Source organism: Sitophilus oryzae, unplaced genomic scaffold, assembly GCF_002938485.1.
Source record: "Sitophilus oryzae breed Bouriz unplaced genomic scaffold, Soryzae_2.0 scaffold_1059_pilon_pilon, whole genome shotgun sequence".
Classification (NCBI taxonomy): domain Eukaryota; kingdom Metazoa; phylum Arthropoda; class Insecta; order Coleoptera; family Curculionidae; genus Sitophilus; species Sitophilus oryzae.
In genome coordinates, this window is record NW_022145681.1 from 1,936,459 (window position 1) to 1,952,116 (window position 15,658).

General features: G+C 30.2%; 1 protein-coding gene and 1 long non-coding RNA gene across 2 annotated transcripts in view; one reads left to right on the forward strand and one right to left on the reverse strand.

Annotated features, from left to right (window-relative positions):
* LOC115876632 (synaptotagmin-7) overlaps positions 1-15,658 on the forward strand; it is a 656,049-nt gene that overhangs the window by 153,613 nt on the left and 486,778 nt on the right. The gene's annotated exons all lie outside the window — the stretch shown is intronic.
* Positions 169-2,435, reverse strand: LOC115876640. The gene is made up of 2 exons (XR_004049175.1): positions 1,870-2,435; positions 169-295 (listed from the first exon to the last, which is right to left on the reverse strand). It is a non-coding gene; the product is annotated as an uncharacterized LOC115876640 (long non-coding RNA).

Sequence of the window (15,658 nt, forward strand, 5' to 3'; positions counted from 1 at the left end):
TTATTAGAAATAAATCGGAATTAAAGGATAAGGGATATGTAAATATATACCATACGATAAAAAAAAACGGCCTCAGAGGTGGTTTGGAAATGAATATCGATGTCATTTGTACGTAAACAAATAGACGCCGTTTTTTTTCGCTCATACCGTATAAGAAAAAAAATTTAATAAAGCAAACGCATTTATTAATACATGTATATAGATTTACATGGTATGAAGAAATTCGCATTATGATCTCTGAAGGTCCCACCAATGCTTGGTTAAAGTGGCGAGTACGACCACTTAGCAGTCACACCTATAATAATTTAATAAAATATGAATATAATAAACAAACTTATTTCTTTTAGATTTTTTAAAAGCGAGTTATATGTGTTAAGTGGTTTTTGATTATTTTAGACTAATTTTTTTAGACATATGATTATTTTAGACCAAATTGTCTGCCCACTCAAACGTCTTTCAAAATTATAATGTAGGAAATTCTTAATATGTTTTAATTGGGAATACTTTTAGAAAGTTTCATTTTCACCAAACAAAACTACGTGTGTATAATAAATTGCAGTATAATCAACTATAATGCACGATATATACTGGGGGCGTCAAAACTAGATGTTGGGTTTTTCTCAATTATTTCGAACAGAAGTCCAATTTTTTCTCCAAAAATTTTGTCCAACTTTGTTTTGAAAAATAATTTTTAAATCCATAATCGATGTTTATACAGCAATGTCCTCTTTTAGAATAGATAATTATTTTCAGCTGCATCGATAAAATAAATCATATTTACTGATGCCAAGTAAAAAAATAATTAGGAAATTATTTTAGACATCTAATTCTTAATTTTTGTCGCTGATAAATAGATACATCACTTTTGACGACAAACCTACTAATAAAAATTGCGTAAAACAAATCATGTTTATTCGCAAAGAGACAATTGAAAACAATTTAATAACTATTAATTTGGGATATAGATCTTAATAAAACAAAAGTTGCATAAAAGCTTTGTTGATTTATGATATAAAATACAGTGTTTCATTTGAAATAGCAAAGAAAAATATAATATCTAGTTTTGACTCATCCTGTATATAATAAACAATTTAGTCTATTTTAATATTATTATATGAATTATATAATTATTAATTATTAACTTAAATTAGTTCCAGTAAAAAACGTCGATATTACCTATTTTTAACTTAACTTAGAAAGAGAGGGCTTTAAATATATATTTTATTATATAAACAATAAAATTCAATCCAAAAAGGGTCAAAATATATTCTTTGGTCAAAATGAACTCTATACGACTACGAATTATGGTATTTTTTGGAATGACAATTTAATAACAAATCCACCAAGCAAAAATACAAAATATAGCCTTTCTTTTCACAAACTCATAACCTTTGCTCATAACTAATAACTTTAAAAGTAAATATATATTTGAATCATCCTGTATATCTATAAAAATACCTCCCTGTCAAATTTACGCTACTTTTGCAAGCATATTTTACAAAAAATATGATTTGAGTGAAAATATAAAATAGGAAATCTGATATGAAGCTTTATCTAAACACAGGGTTGACTGTAGATAAAAAATATTTTACGTTATCAAGTTATTAAGAAAAATTCTCGGAAAAATTATAAAATACACAATATATCTGACAATTCCAAAAAAGCAAAGTGAGAAATGAAACAATTTATAGCATAAAATCAGTATTTTTTTAAACTTTTAAGCAAACTGGGCATTATCGTTTAATCTATCTATCAATCTATCAAATGTTTATTATTAAACTTATCTCAGACTCTATAACATTTTTCCCAAGAGTGATTTAAAACAAATTTATATGAATTTAGAAATAAATATGAACAGTATTTACTTACCTGTAAAACAGATGCTTTTTGCTTAATTAAATATGTTGGAAAATATTATCCAGTAGGTACAAATACACAACACTTAAACACAACAAAATAAACTAATAAAATAATAGTTTCTAATCCAAATTTCACAAATACTGTTTATGTTTCTTCGCGAGGGACGAAAAAACTGAATTTTTTAATTACTCAGATATGCATTAAGGTATATTTCAATTCAAAAGCTTATAAATATTTATTTTTATAAGACATAACCTAAACGAAACGAAATTACAAGTCGAGAAAGATCAACAAAACTGCCGAATTTAGAAGCGAATATAACTTTTTTTCCTTTTTTCTTGTCACAGTTGAAACAAACAAGGATAAAGCTATTTTCGTAAAACATGGGTGAAACGTGCTAATAAGTGGCCCAATAGATGTGACCTCGCGCCCTTCCATTTTTGAACGATGGGCGGGTTTAACGGATTCCCCTCAAAGAAAATCGTAGGGGAATACAAAAATTCAGAACGGGCAAGGCGCCACCTAGAAGACGGGCTTGTACTAAGCCCTCATTGTACATCTATTTATACATAATCAAGGGTACTACTCATTTGGAATGTAAGCAGTGTTGCCATTCTGTTCCCCAATAAGTAACAGTCCAGTTAACAATCTGTATTTTGGTAGTTTTAAAGATAATAATAAATAAATAAAAACATATTTTTTTACCCTTTAAAAAAAAAAATTAAAAATACAAGAAATTTCTTGAAATTAAAACTACATAGGTATTTATTGTAATGGGTCTGTACTTAGCTAAGCTTCATTGAGAACGTCGAAGTTAATGGAATAAATTAGTGATTTCAATTAGCGTAGAAGTTTGTTCCTTTAATTTCAACGTAAGCATTCAGAACGTCAAAATTAGTGGTAGTCATTTTCAATTAGTAGAAAAAGTTAACAAACTTTTAACTTTTCCACTAATTATACTTCAAAATTTGCGGGAAATGTCACTTTGGCCTTTAAATAAATGCCTTTATTGTCAAGATTTTTTACAAATTGTAGACAAAGGTAAAGTAAACAAACAACAGAGAATACAAAACAAATATACAAATTACATTGTCAGTCCTTATTGTTTAAAATAATAGTCCAGTCATCTTAGTCGAAATAGGGTAGGAATCATGGTACAAAGAAAACAAGGTATGATCGATAGCGGCTCCAATTTCGTTAAGTTTGCGCATACCACCTGTGATGTCATACGCCATACAAAAAAATAGCCATGTTGTTCAATTGCCACTAATAAAAAAAGACCTAAAATAGGGAAGAATTAGGACATAACCCCACAAGTTATGTTTTGACATCGAGCTTGACATTTGAAAAATTATTTTCACATTTTGACACAATCAAATTTCACAGATGACACAATCTGTTTGACAATTTGAAATTGGCGCGCAGAGCTTGCCGACCAATGGTGCCGTTTATCACCTGTGACGTAGTGACCAACCTGCGCAATATCATACCTTGTATTCTTTGTATCATGGGTAGGAATCTCGGATTTCAAGATAACCGGCTGTATAAACCTTTATTTTAACATCATAAAACATGTCTCAAAATCTACATATGATAGCGTATGCGCGACTTGTAGATAACTGAGGTCAAAGGTCAAAAATCTATTTTTTGCGAATTTTTTGCAAATATCTCGTCCCCTTTCACATTTACACTATTTGTATTTATTCTAAATATTGTAGAGGATAAAATTATCTACAACTTTTGTTTCAAAAATTTTTTTGTACCTCAAACCGTTTTTGAGATAGAGGGCGGTGAGCGCGCAGTCTTTCATTATGTACGGTATCATTCAAGTTCAACCTGTAGTCTCGGTCAAAAACACGTCGTATAAAGTCCGTTAATTATTAAAAAATATATTATTATAAATAATTTAATTTTTTTCATAAAAGATCACATTGAATATAATATTTTTTTTATAAATTAAATATCGATCTTCATTTAATAACACTTACTCTTTGTACAATTAGAAAATTATCAACAGAAATACTTACATTTTAATTATAGTTAGTTTGGTTAGGTTAGGTTATTTTATTCAGTTTGGTTACAAGCAAACTGAATAAACCTGTGCAATTATCAAATCTTCCACCAACAAGTGCAGCAGCTTACCAACGTTTCAATCGTGTTCAGACTTGGTTAGGGCATAATTTATAGAACCCCAGGACTGGGTTTGGATAATGCGTAATGGATTCCTGGAACCTGTCACTACTATTCTACTTGCAGCTCCAGAAAATTTGCTGAACAAAATATTCTGCAACTGCAAGAATGGTTGTGGTTCGCGATGTGGATGCAGGAAATCAGGGTTGCCGTGCTCTTTAGCTTGTGGCCAGTTTAATGGGCAAGCTTGTCTCAATGCTTCACCCTATCAGAGTGATGTCATTAAAGATGGTACATTTGACCCCGAAATCCTAGAAGACTTGGAGACAAATGTCGTTGAAGATGAAAATGAAGAAGAATTTTAAATTCCACAACGACCAGACGACGATGATGAGAAAACTAAAAATAAGAACATGGAGTTCTTTTTATTTTTATTCAATTTTTTTAATTTCAACCATGAGAAATGTATGAAATCGTATTTTTTAAAATGTAATTAGTATAAATCTAACTATAATTAAAATGTAATTAAAGGATTTCTGTTAATAATTTTCTAATTGTACAAATGTTGTTAATGAAGAACCAGACATACTGAGATCGGAAATTGAAGCAACAATAAAAAACCTAAAACATCATAAAGCCCCGGGACCAGATCACATCACGGCCGAAATGCTCCAAGCCTCGGGAGATTTTGGTGTGGACATCTTGCACAAGTTATGTAATATGATATGGCATACTCACCAATGGCCATCAGATTGGACCGATTGTTCCATAATAACCATCCACAAAAAGGGATCTCCAGCCAAACGCGACAACTTTCGGACCATTGCGCTAATTTCACATGCCAGTAAGATTCTTCTTCATATCATTAACGAAAGGTTAAAACGGTATGTTCAACCACATATCCCTCCAGAGCAAGCAGGATTCACAAGAGGTCGAGGAACACGTGAACAAATTTTGAATATCCGTCAGATTATCGAAAAGGCCCGAGAATTTAACAATCCGCTCTATATTTCTTGGTGGCAGGTGATTGTGCATTTTTTTCGAGTTGTATAATACTGAAGTTTTAACTAACTCTGAGCTAGTTAATTAAAATTCATTAAAATAGTCATATTTTTATCTATACATAAATCTAAAAAATAAGCGATTTACCATTTTTGCCAAGTTGCATGCCTTAACGAAGATATTGACTAAAAAGTCATTCGGTAACTAATAATTTCTATAGCACTCTCAATCAAAAGCTATTGACGGTGTATAATCACCGTTTGCGATATTTTTCATTTGGTTTTTCATCAGGCTGCAATTACCGGTAGTTTTATACCTCGTATATCGTATTTTCGGATTTATTGTTGCCTGCTTTATGAGAAAAACTGCCACAGAGAAGACTGTTTAAATCCGGAAAAAATACTGTTGCAATTGTGTGATTGACAATTGTTATATTAATTTTCATTTTTATTTTGTTGACTTTACTTTGTTGACTGATATTTGTCTCACAAGGCGACACTTTTTAAATGTTTACGTGTCATAAAAAAACTTACAGGAAAGTAACCAAGTATGGGATACCATTTAGTTTTTGTGTGTAAAAAGATGATTAGAAGATCCATTCCATATAACTTTACCTTTTTGCAGTATCTCGTGTATTTTACCCAATAATCGACTGTTTCTAGCGTTCAATTTATAGATATTAGTTTAGTTTTAATCAGCTGCTGATGATGTTAACATGGTTAGCGAAACGCGCGTCCAGTGCAAAAATAGTGTCTTTTAGTGTATTTGTAGTAAATTAGTGTTTTAGTTTGCTTTTTTTGAACCAAATAAAAATCTAACAATATTTTGTCCATAATTAGGAATCTAACGAAATACACTATAATTATAATATTTCGTATTTGAAGTTTGGAAATCTTTAAGCAATTTTTTGTATCTTGTTTACATATTTTTTAAGATAAATAATTTGGTATTCTTCTGCCCTATTACCATTTTTGTTATTTCTGTATTTGGATCTGACCCTCATTTAGGACTGTTAGATACTACCACCATAATATTATATGCGATAGAGAAAAAGAATCGAACCCCAAAAGTATTTTATTTTCATATTCATTCGGGACAGCCCGCTCGTTTTGTCATTCTATCAGATTTTATCACTTTATATATTGGTACAAGTGCGAATGGGGATATCCCCAAGTTTTTCTGTCGGCAATATTCCCACGCGATGAATATTTAATGCGACGATAGAATAGAAAATTGACTCCGTCCAAGATTTGTAATTACCATCAAGAATACCGCTTATAAGCGATAGAAAGACGGCGTATCGTATTTTAATTTTGATCAATTATTAATAGTTATTTTTTATACAAGACGATAAAATGGTATTTTATCGTGGACCGAAAAGATTAATTCATGAGCGATGAAATCGCCAGTGAATTCATTTCGGGAGACGATAATGCAATTTTATAGTCGTGTGTAAAACAATATTTTTTTCCATAGCAGGTTACGTTTTAAAAAATATTCAGAAATTATTATTTCAAGGAATTTATTACGAGTAGAAACAATATTGTGCAGGGTTGGTGTTGGTTTCTATGTAATTTGACAAATAAATAAAGCTCACCCTTTAGTTGTCAGTTTTGAGTCAATATTTTTTAATTCTCTTTCGTGTCGATGGCTGATTGAATTGGAGCCAGAAATGGCTCAAAACGAAATAAGTAAATTACCAACAGATATTCAGGCTGAGTCGACAAACGCCATATCCAAACTACTTCCATTTAAATCCCGAATAACTTATGAAAAGGAATACATTTTCAAAAATGGAAGCAACTAAAAAACGTGCGAGAAGAAATAAAGTTTTTAACCTATCCTGGCTGTTAAAGTATCATTTAATGTAGCCTTGCGGTTAAAGTACTATTTTATCAATTTATTTTTGATAGATATAAGGCAATTTTAACAGTTGCTATTGAAAAAAGGGTGCATAATGTCAATTTGGACATATTTATGTTTAAACAAACCTTATTTCGTTTAACTGTCTAAATTTGATTGTCTTTTTAAAAGATTTCTATTTTAATATTAAGCGATATGGACGTAGCATAGAATAAAACACATTGCATTAAATATAATGCATGAGTAAATTTATATATTTTTTATTCAGCAATATTTTTTAGGTTTTTGTGTTTAAATAAATTTAAAAGTGTAGCGATGACCAACCGTTAAATAAATAATACCAATATACTGGGTGTTTCTCAAGAGGGCACGCCCCTATAACTTTTTTATTTTTTCAGATAAATAATCGAGTTTTGGTACGTTAGGAGATGACATAAATCACGGATTGATTGACGATATTATTTTTAAACATAACTCATTTTTTTCAAATGCTCCTTAGCATATTTAAAAAAAGGATTTTTACGAGTAATTTCGTACCACACACTTGGTATTTTGAGTCAAATTGTCGTTACATTTATGGCCATGGCACTTTAAATTCAAATTTAAAATGTTATTTTTTTTTAATTGAAAATGTCAAAATTAACGTATAATATGTCATTCTATTCGGAATGTAATTTTCTAATACATGAAGTAAAAAATATTGAGGGTGCCATTTAAAAATATAAAGTTAGTAGTAATATCCGATGAAACAGGAAGTGATCGAAAACAATTAAAAAGCCAATTACACACAATTCAAATTTATATTATATACTAACATATATCAAATCTCGTTTTTTTATCTGAAAAAAATATAACTTGACACATGACCTAATTATCCTAATCTAACTTCACAGTGCACTACTACCAACCGAAACTAGTTAAATCGCGCAAAAAATTCAAATTTATATTAGATTACAACAAATGGAATGTATTCAAAATTAATAACGTTAACAGCAATATATCCATTATTATAGAAAAAAAACATGCATTATGAAAGCCCGTTAATGTACAGGAACTAAATTTTAGAGTATTTTATTAATATTGAAAGCTATAATTAATATTAAATTATTTTAATTATTATTATATTATGAAGTATTATATGGTACAGTATGGCGTTGTCAAAAATATAGTTTTTTATTCATTATAAATATAGTCCCCGGCACAAAAATCCGCCAGTCTAAGTTTGATGTTTCGTTTCAACTTTTTATTTTGTAAGTTCGAGGTCTTCGTCCTATCGAATGAATAAGGGTATTTATTGTTTTTTGATCGATAGCTTGATGAATATCAAGCTATAGATCACGAAAACCCTTCACAAGAGCTAAGGCTATTAACTGAGAAATCTCCGTTAATGCTATTTATAGCTCTTGTAAAGTTTGTGGTGGAATAGGACGACGAAGAACAGCTCTTTTAACGCATAAATGTTCGATTAGATTAAGTTTGGGACTACAAGGAGGCCATTCCAATATTTGTAGTTCTACCTCATCCAGGTACTTGTTAACTACTCGTAGTTCTAACTCGTTACCCCGCGCAACATGGGGCCTGGCTAATGTCATGATAATCATGCATCAGTATATAGAAATCTTAAAATATTTTCCGATGCACGTCATCAATCACATCGAAATTGACACTAAAGCCTCTAAACCTGAGTAAATGAAATTTTAGCAAAAATGTTTAAATTTGTTGCCTAATTTAAAATACCAAGCAGCTCTTCATTATACTTTATAGAGCCAATGATTGTAACAGATATTTTATTTAGACTAGGCTGGAAAAATTAGTTTAAACCGATTTTTATTATTGCCTTGTTGGTCACATTGCGCCATGTTTAGCAATGTTGTCGTGTATTATTTGACAATTATCCTAGTGTCAGTCATTATTTTGTATAATATAGTGTTGTTAAATTTTTGGGAGTAATTCTCGTTTTTTGCCGTTTTTCATAGTTTTTTTTTTCTCTTAAATTGTACTTCTAAGCACGAACAGTTCTTTTAAGAGCTAACTCGAGATCTTTTACTCGAGAGCTTTCGAGATCTTTTAGTGCATTTTTTAAATTGTGGATTGAAAATATGCAGAAGTTTTTAAACAGTCAAAGCAAAGCGCTTGTAGCTTCCCTGATTTTGAGCACGAACGTGACAATAAAGGTCCTTTATTACCCTTGAAAGCAGTCAGAGAAGTAAGATTGATTGGTAAGCACATTATACCACTTTCTAGTTATTTCTACTTATTTCAATTTGTAGCGAGTAGCTGCTGCCTTAAAAAAATTATATACTAAATATATTGTTTGTCACTTGTAAATTAAGATTCATTTCATAAATCCATCATAATCTGGCAGCGCTGTCGCCATCGCTTGTCACTCAAAGTTGATGACGTGCATCGGAAATTGTTTTAAAATTTCTATAAACTGATTTCTAATGAAAGGAGCAAATGACAATTTCTTGGAGGACATCCTCATATAACGGTGGGTATTGATAGCTGCATTTTCAACAAATTCAAGATTGTAAAAATATCATTACTTTATTTAAAAATCTGCAGCTCGTAAAATAATTGAGATAATAGGATAATTCAGAAAATTAAATGTTATGAATACATCTAAGATTACAGAAAAGTGATTTTTTTGACTAAAATGTCCATCCAATTTTTTCCACAGGGTCTTTTGAATTTATTGCAAAAAACAAAGTTTTAATTTACCCCTGTATAAGCCCACCTAACAGGAATATATAAGCCATTAAAATAATAAAAAATAATGCCAATAAATTTATCTACAAACTAATACCATAATCATAAAAATTGGATTACAAATTAAAAAGTTATGAAACATCAAACTTACGTGGCGGAATTTTGTGCCAGGAGTTTAATATTCTTATATTTCATTTCAACCGTAAAATCATATAGGCAATTAAAAAAACGTGTATCAAATATTAATTTGTTGTTTAAAATTAAATAAATGGTATTAAACAATTCCACATTTGAAATTCATCTAAATTTATTAAGATATAAAATAATGTATTCATAATCGTATCCTGTACAAAAATATATTTATTTCTTTTTGTTACAGGTAAGTGAATTAGAAGTAATTATACCCAAAAAGGATTAGCGTAAGTATCTCACAATAAAAATAGTAATAAAAATTGAAACAGAATTTTTATACATTAAAACTTAATGTATTTGAAATTGCAATTGTATTTAATATTTTAACAAAAAACTCAAAATTTAAGTGAGGATTTTTTTTAAGTTTGAGTTCTTTAGGTAACTTTGTCTTTGTCACGACTGCTGTTTTTTAATATTTTATGTAGTAAATTTTAAGAGGTTTAAACAACAATCTTTAATATCTCTAAATTTTAGGCTGTTTAAGGATCATTACTCTTCAAATGCACATAAAAACTTAGTTTGTTTTTAAACCGTACTAGAAGAGTGTCTTAAAAATGAATGTTTTGAATTTAAAAAATATGTTTATTTTTAAATAGGCGGTTCAAATGTGAACTAAAAAAGTCTGAAAACTAGACTTTAAACGTAGCCTTTACCCATCCTAATTTCGGACACAATATAGCTTGCTATAAGAAAATACAAAAGATGCAACAAATACCATACGATTAAAAAAACGGCGTCAAAGACGGCTGGGGCATGACGCTCGATGATAATTTTGGCTTACTGCCAGTTGGCCTTCAGGAAGTTGTAATTTCTTTTTATTTTGAGTAAAAATAATTTTTAAATGATGTAGTTTAAAATTCTAGAGTAGATTAATAGATATTTTTTTTGGAAATAGATTTGTGTGTCTGGAAACATTCTATTCTTAATTTTTAATCTTTCTTTAATTAGTATTAATTTTTAACAATTTTTAGTAAATGGCGTCTAGAGATTGACCTCGATTCTCCAGTCGTATTTGGTACCTTTTCTTCATCATACGGTATATGCAACGAGTGTTACATTACAGTAAAATCCAAAATGTAATTTTTTATTTCTTTTTAATCATTTCAAAATTAATTTCTTGTGACTAAGTGACTAATAATTAAATAAAATAATAATGCTGATAGATAGTTCAGTTCTTCTTCGTGATAACAATTTTTGTTTATTTTATGCACATTTTATTAATACGCAAGTGGATTTGAAAGAAAATACCGCAGTTTTTTTAATTAAAAAATTTAATTTGAATGGAGTAATATTTTCCACAAATGACAACCAGAACAAACTAGTCTTGTCGGAAGAGGAAGAATAATTTTAGGCGGAAGTGATAAATTACCTGAGCATTCCAAATCCATTTAGCCATTTTTCCTTAATTGCTTCTAAAAATAAAATGTAGCATATTAGTTTCAAAAAAATATTTGTTTTATGTAAATCATTGAAAAATCAAGATTTGTTTTATATGTAATTACCCACTAGTTACAAAATTAAGAGACAAATAGCGCAACGCTCTTCAGATTTTTATTTCAACATAAATTTCACTTAAAAATCAACGAAAATTATAAAAAAGAGATGGAAAAATTCGTGATGTATATATTGCAATTGACAACCATTCGACATTTACATGTTAGAGCGTCTTTATGGTTGCTAATTTTGAAGACAATATAGAATAAATTATGATATAACTTATGCACTACTCAATTATATTATAACCGATTATTTTTCTGGTGTATCTACAGTTTTTCAGCTACTATTCTGGCTATTGATTATTAAGCCGTTTATCTACTACATATCCCCGTTTAGGGTTTCCATATTTCGGAATATATCTTTTAAGGTGACCAGTGCGATTCGCCCGGAAGTTATAAGTCTATCCAACCATTCTCCAACGATACATGACAGTGCCAGTTGTGCCTGTCATATTAATTCACCAGTAAATTGTGTTTTTTATAATTTTTTGTATGCCATTTATCGAAATCGTTCCTGGCTAGCCAGAGAGTCTGTAGCTCATGCTAATTCAGTTTCGAGTGTTACTCGAAAGTGGCTGACCCCCAAGAACGGTAAAGTAATAGGATTGCTCATCCCCATAAGACTACGTTCGCCTCTTCCCGCGCTTTAGCTGACGGTTGTGACGTTATCGTAGTCCTTGTCATGATAGTCTGTATTATTGGTTGCCTAAGGTAAACTTATAAAAATAACAGCTAAGAAATGTTGAGTAATTATTTTGTCGATTTTAAATGCCAAAAAGGTGTTTTTAAAGTTTTTAGAGCTATAGAGTGTATAAATACTTTCATTTTGTGTTGTGGATTGTGATTAAGTGCTTAATAAGTACCTACGATATTGTTTATTAATGATTTTAAAGCAAACTATGGAAGTTCTCTAAAAAGAATACCTGCAAAAGGTGATGCTGGGAACTGCTGTTCTTAAACATGCATTATCCGAGTATTTAATACGATTTATACAGTTAATTTCCTATACTGCATACATAAGGTGTTTAAATAAATAAACTAAATAATGACTATTTTGCATACGGCAACCAATAATACACACACTATCATGACAAGGACTACAAGGACGTCACAAAGCGAGGAGTTTTCGCATGCATCTGGCAGACACTTTCGGCTGAATGAGCAGTCTTATTAGGTTAACTGTTCTTGGCTGTCCCCTATATCTTTTTTTATTTTTTCAGATAAATAGACAAGATTTGGTACATTAGTATGGTCACTATTGATCATTATTGGTCATTATTGGTCATTATTGGTCACATAAATCATTATCGATTGACGCATTCAATTGTTTTCCGTCCTTTCCTGTTTCACCGGAAAAGACTGCAACTTTTGATTTTTAAATGGCACCCTCGTTAATTTATTACTTTATTCAATAGAAAATGACACTCTGAATAGAATGATATATCATATGTGCACACCCTCGCCTAAAAAGGTATATCAAAAAAACGGCGTCGAAGACAGCTAGGAAATTGAAAGCAATTTTAGTTTTGGCAACGTCAATCTAAAGATTGTTAAGAAGTTATTTACTACAAATTAACATAAAAATTGTCTCAATTTAACACTAACTATAGAAAGAATAAAAAAAGGTAGAACGTTGCAAGACACAAATGTATTTCAAAAAAATATTTTTTTCTTAAATTTTAAATAAGTACACTAATAAAAATGAATTTTACTCAATATGAAAATAAATTACAACCTTTTTAATGTCAACTGGCAGTAAGCGCCATTTAAAAACAAAAAAGAGCACGGCGAGCTAAGTCATGACATCTAGGGCTTGACTTCGCCAAAATTATCATCGATTGCCATTTCCCAGCCATCTCTGGCTCCGTTTTTTTAACATTAGTTAAAAAAGATATTAATTTAATAGGGAAAAAGAAAGAAACTAGTACTACACTTCGTTTTTCTTCCAGATAAAAATAGATGTAATTAAGTGTTTTAAAGTAACTTAAAATAAAAGTAATTTAGCATTAGTATAATATGCACACCATTTGTTCTCACCGTTTTCAACTATATTAACAACCCTTTTCATATTTCGAGCAAACTAATTAAGGAAATTAAAGCATACAAAGGGTCAGAAAATGATTAGCAGTAACGCCATCTGCTATTTTAATGATCTTATGCAAAGTAAGTTTATATATGGCATATATTTTTAATAACTTTTGGGTAGAGAGAAATGTATTAATGTCAATCATAACACAGCACTAATTTGTAAAATAACCTTGGGGACACTGAGATTTGGATTAATATCAGACACGTTTTCACCCTTCATCAAATTATCGCATGTTATTTAGATTTGGCAGTTCGTTCTACACTCACCGGCAGGAAAAACGGGTAGCCTAAAATATTGATATATTTTAAAGAAATAAACTATATTACTACCAATTCCGAATTATTAATCGCAATGTTCTGAAATGCCGAAATAAAAATGTCACAATGCAAAATAAAACAGGGGAAAAACTAGAGATGTCCAATTAAAGATCGTATAAAATCTAAATCTAAACTAGGTTTACTAGGACTACTCTGGTTTTTCCCTTGCACAGCAAAATAACTAAATTACAATATCTCTGGGACTAAGCGTATTATCGCTATCTTTGATGGTGGCTTTGATAACGCTAACATTTTCCTATAAAGTTGTGTCACTATCTTAATTTCTATGAAAATGTGACATAACTGGTTTTCCCGTGTAGACGTCAATTGAGATTGAGATCAACTTTTGGAAATAAAACCATATCTGCTAAAGTAACTTGGCTGTCCCAAGGAGAAACAAAGTATATGCATTTTTTGTAAATATCATTTTTAACGTATATATATATGAATGATTGCTTCTGATGATGTATATCTTATTGTTGGTGTGAATGATGTGGTGAATGATGTATATGTTATTGTTGGTGTCCAGTGGCGGACTAAATGTGGCCCCCGGTCTGTTCAGATAATGATATACTTCTAATGCACACTGCATTCGAAGTTTCCACAGAACTACAGTATTTAGATACTACAGAACTACAGTATTTAGAGAACTACAATATTTAGATACGAGATTTTGTGCATATCATTGTTTCACAACGAGATCTATCGATTAAAAATATTTTCAATATGGCGGCACTTTCGGAAGTACCGGAAGTTGACAGCAACTTTCTTATTTTAAATGGGTTACCCCATTTTTTATTACATACTCAAATTCTCTGTAAAATTTTATGAATTTTGGTATTAAACACTCTATATCTAACGTTAACCGTTTTTTGAAAAAAAAAATTTCTAATTTTTGGAACAAAAAAACTGCCTGTCAAAAATATAGCCTAAACGTCAAATTTAGTGATTGCCACCATATTTCCACAGCCACTGTACCATAAAGAGAAGACATGTGGCTATCTATGTCAAAAATTAAAATTTTCCAAATGTCATATAATGATGCCCGCAGCTGTCATGGAATTGAGCGATTAAAAAATTATCATAAATCATTTTTTTCAATTGGAAATCCACTTTTTTTATTTCACTCAGACACTCACTCGACAGTTACTTTTTGACTATACATGTTCCTGTACCTAAAATAAATCGTTTTTAAGTTATTTAAGATTTAGCTTTAAAGCGTGTATTTTTCTTGATTTTAACCAGTAGCCTATGACAGTATATTATCGATCATCATTTCCAAGCTAACTTTGCGCTGTTTTTTTTTTCGATTGTACGGTATATTATTAAAATATTAACTATTAGATATTACTAAAAAACGAAAATTCAAAATATATTTATATAAATACCCTTTTTAAACTTTTAAGGCAGCAGTATTTATAATATAGGAAATTCAAATAATTCATTTTGTGACGGCTGGAAATAAATTGTCTGACTGTTTGACACTTAATGTCAAAGGAAGCTAGATAAAATCAAGAAAAATATACGTCTTTAAACTAAATCTTAAATAACTTAAAAACGATTTATTTTACGTATAGGAATATGTCTAGTTAAAACGTAACGAATTGAAAAACCTTTTCACTAGTGAAATAAAAAAAGTGGGTTTCCATTTGAAAAAAAAATATGAAAATTTTTTAATCGCTCAATTCCATGACAGCTACCTCCATTATTATATGATATTTGAACAATTTAATTTTTGAAATAGATAGCCACATGGCTTTTCTTTATGTCATAGGGGCTGTGATAGTCACTAAATTTGACTTTTAGGCTGTACAAACTTTTTTGACGGGTAGTTTTTTTCGTCCAAAAATTTTAAATATTTTTTTCTTAAAATTGTTTCAAGGGAAATACCGCGACAAAATATCGCGATTTTGTAAGTCTTACAAGATCCGACGGTCCCTTCGCTGTCTCAAGCCCGTGGCCCCCGTTATACTAAAGACTTCACTGCTCATCATCGGTAA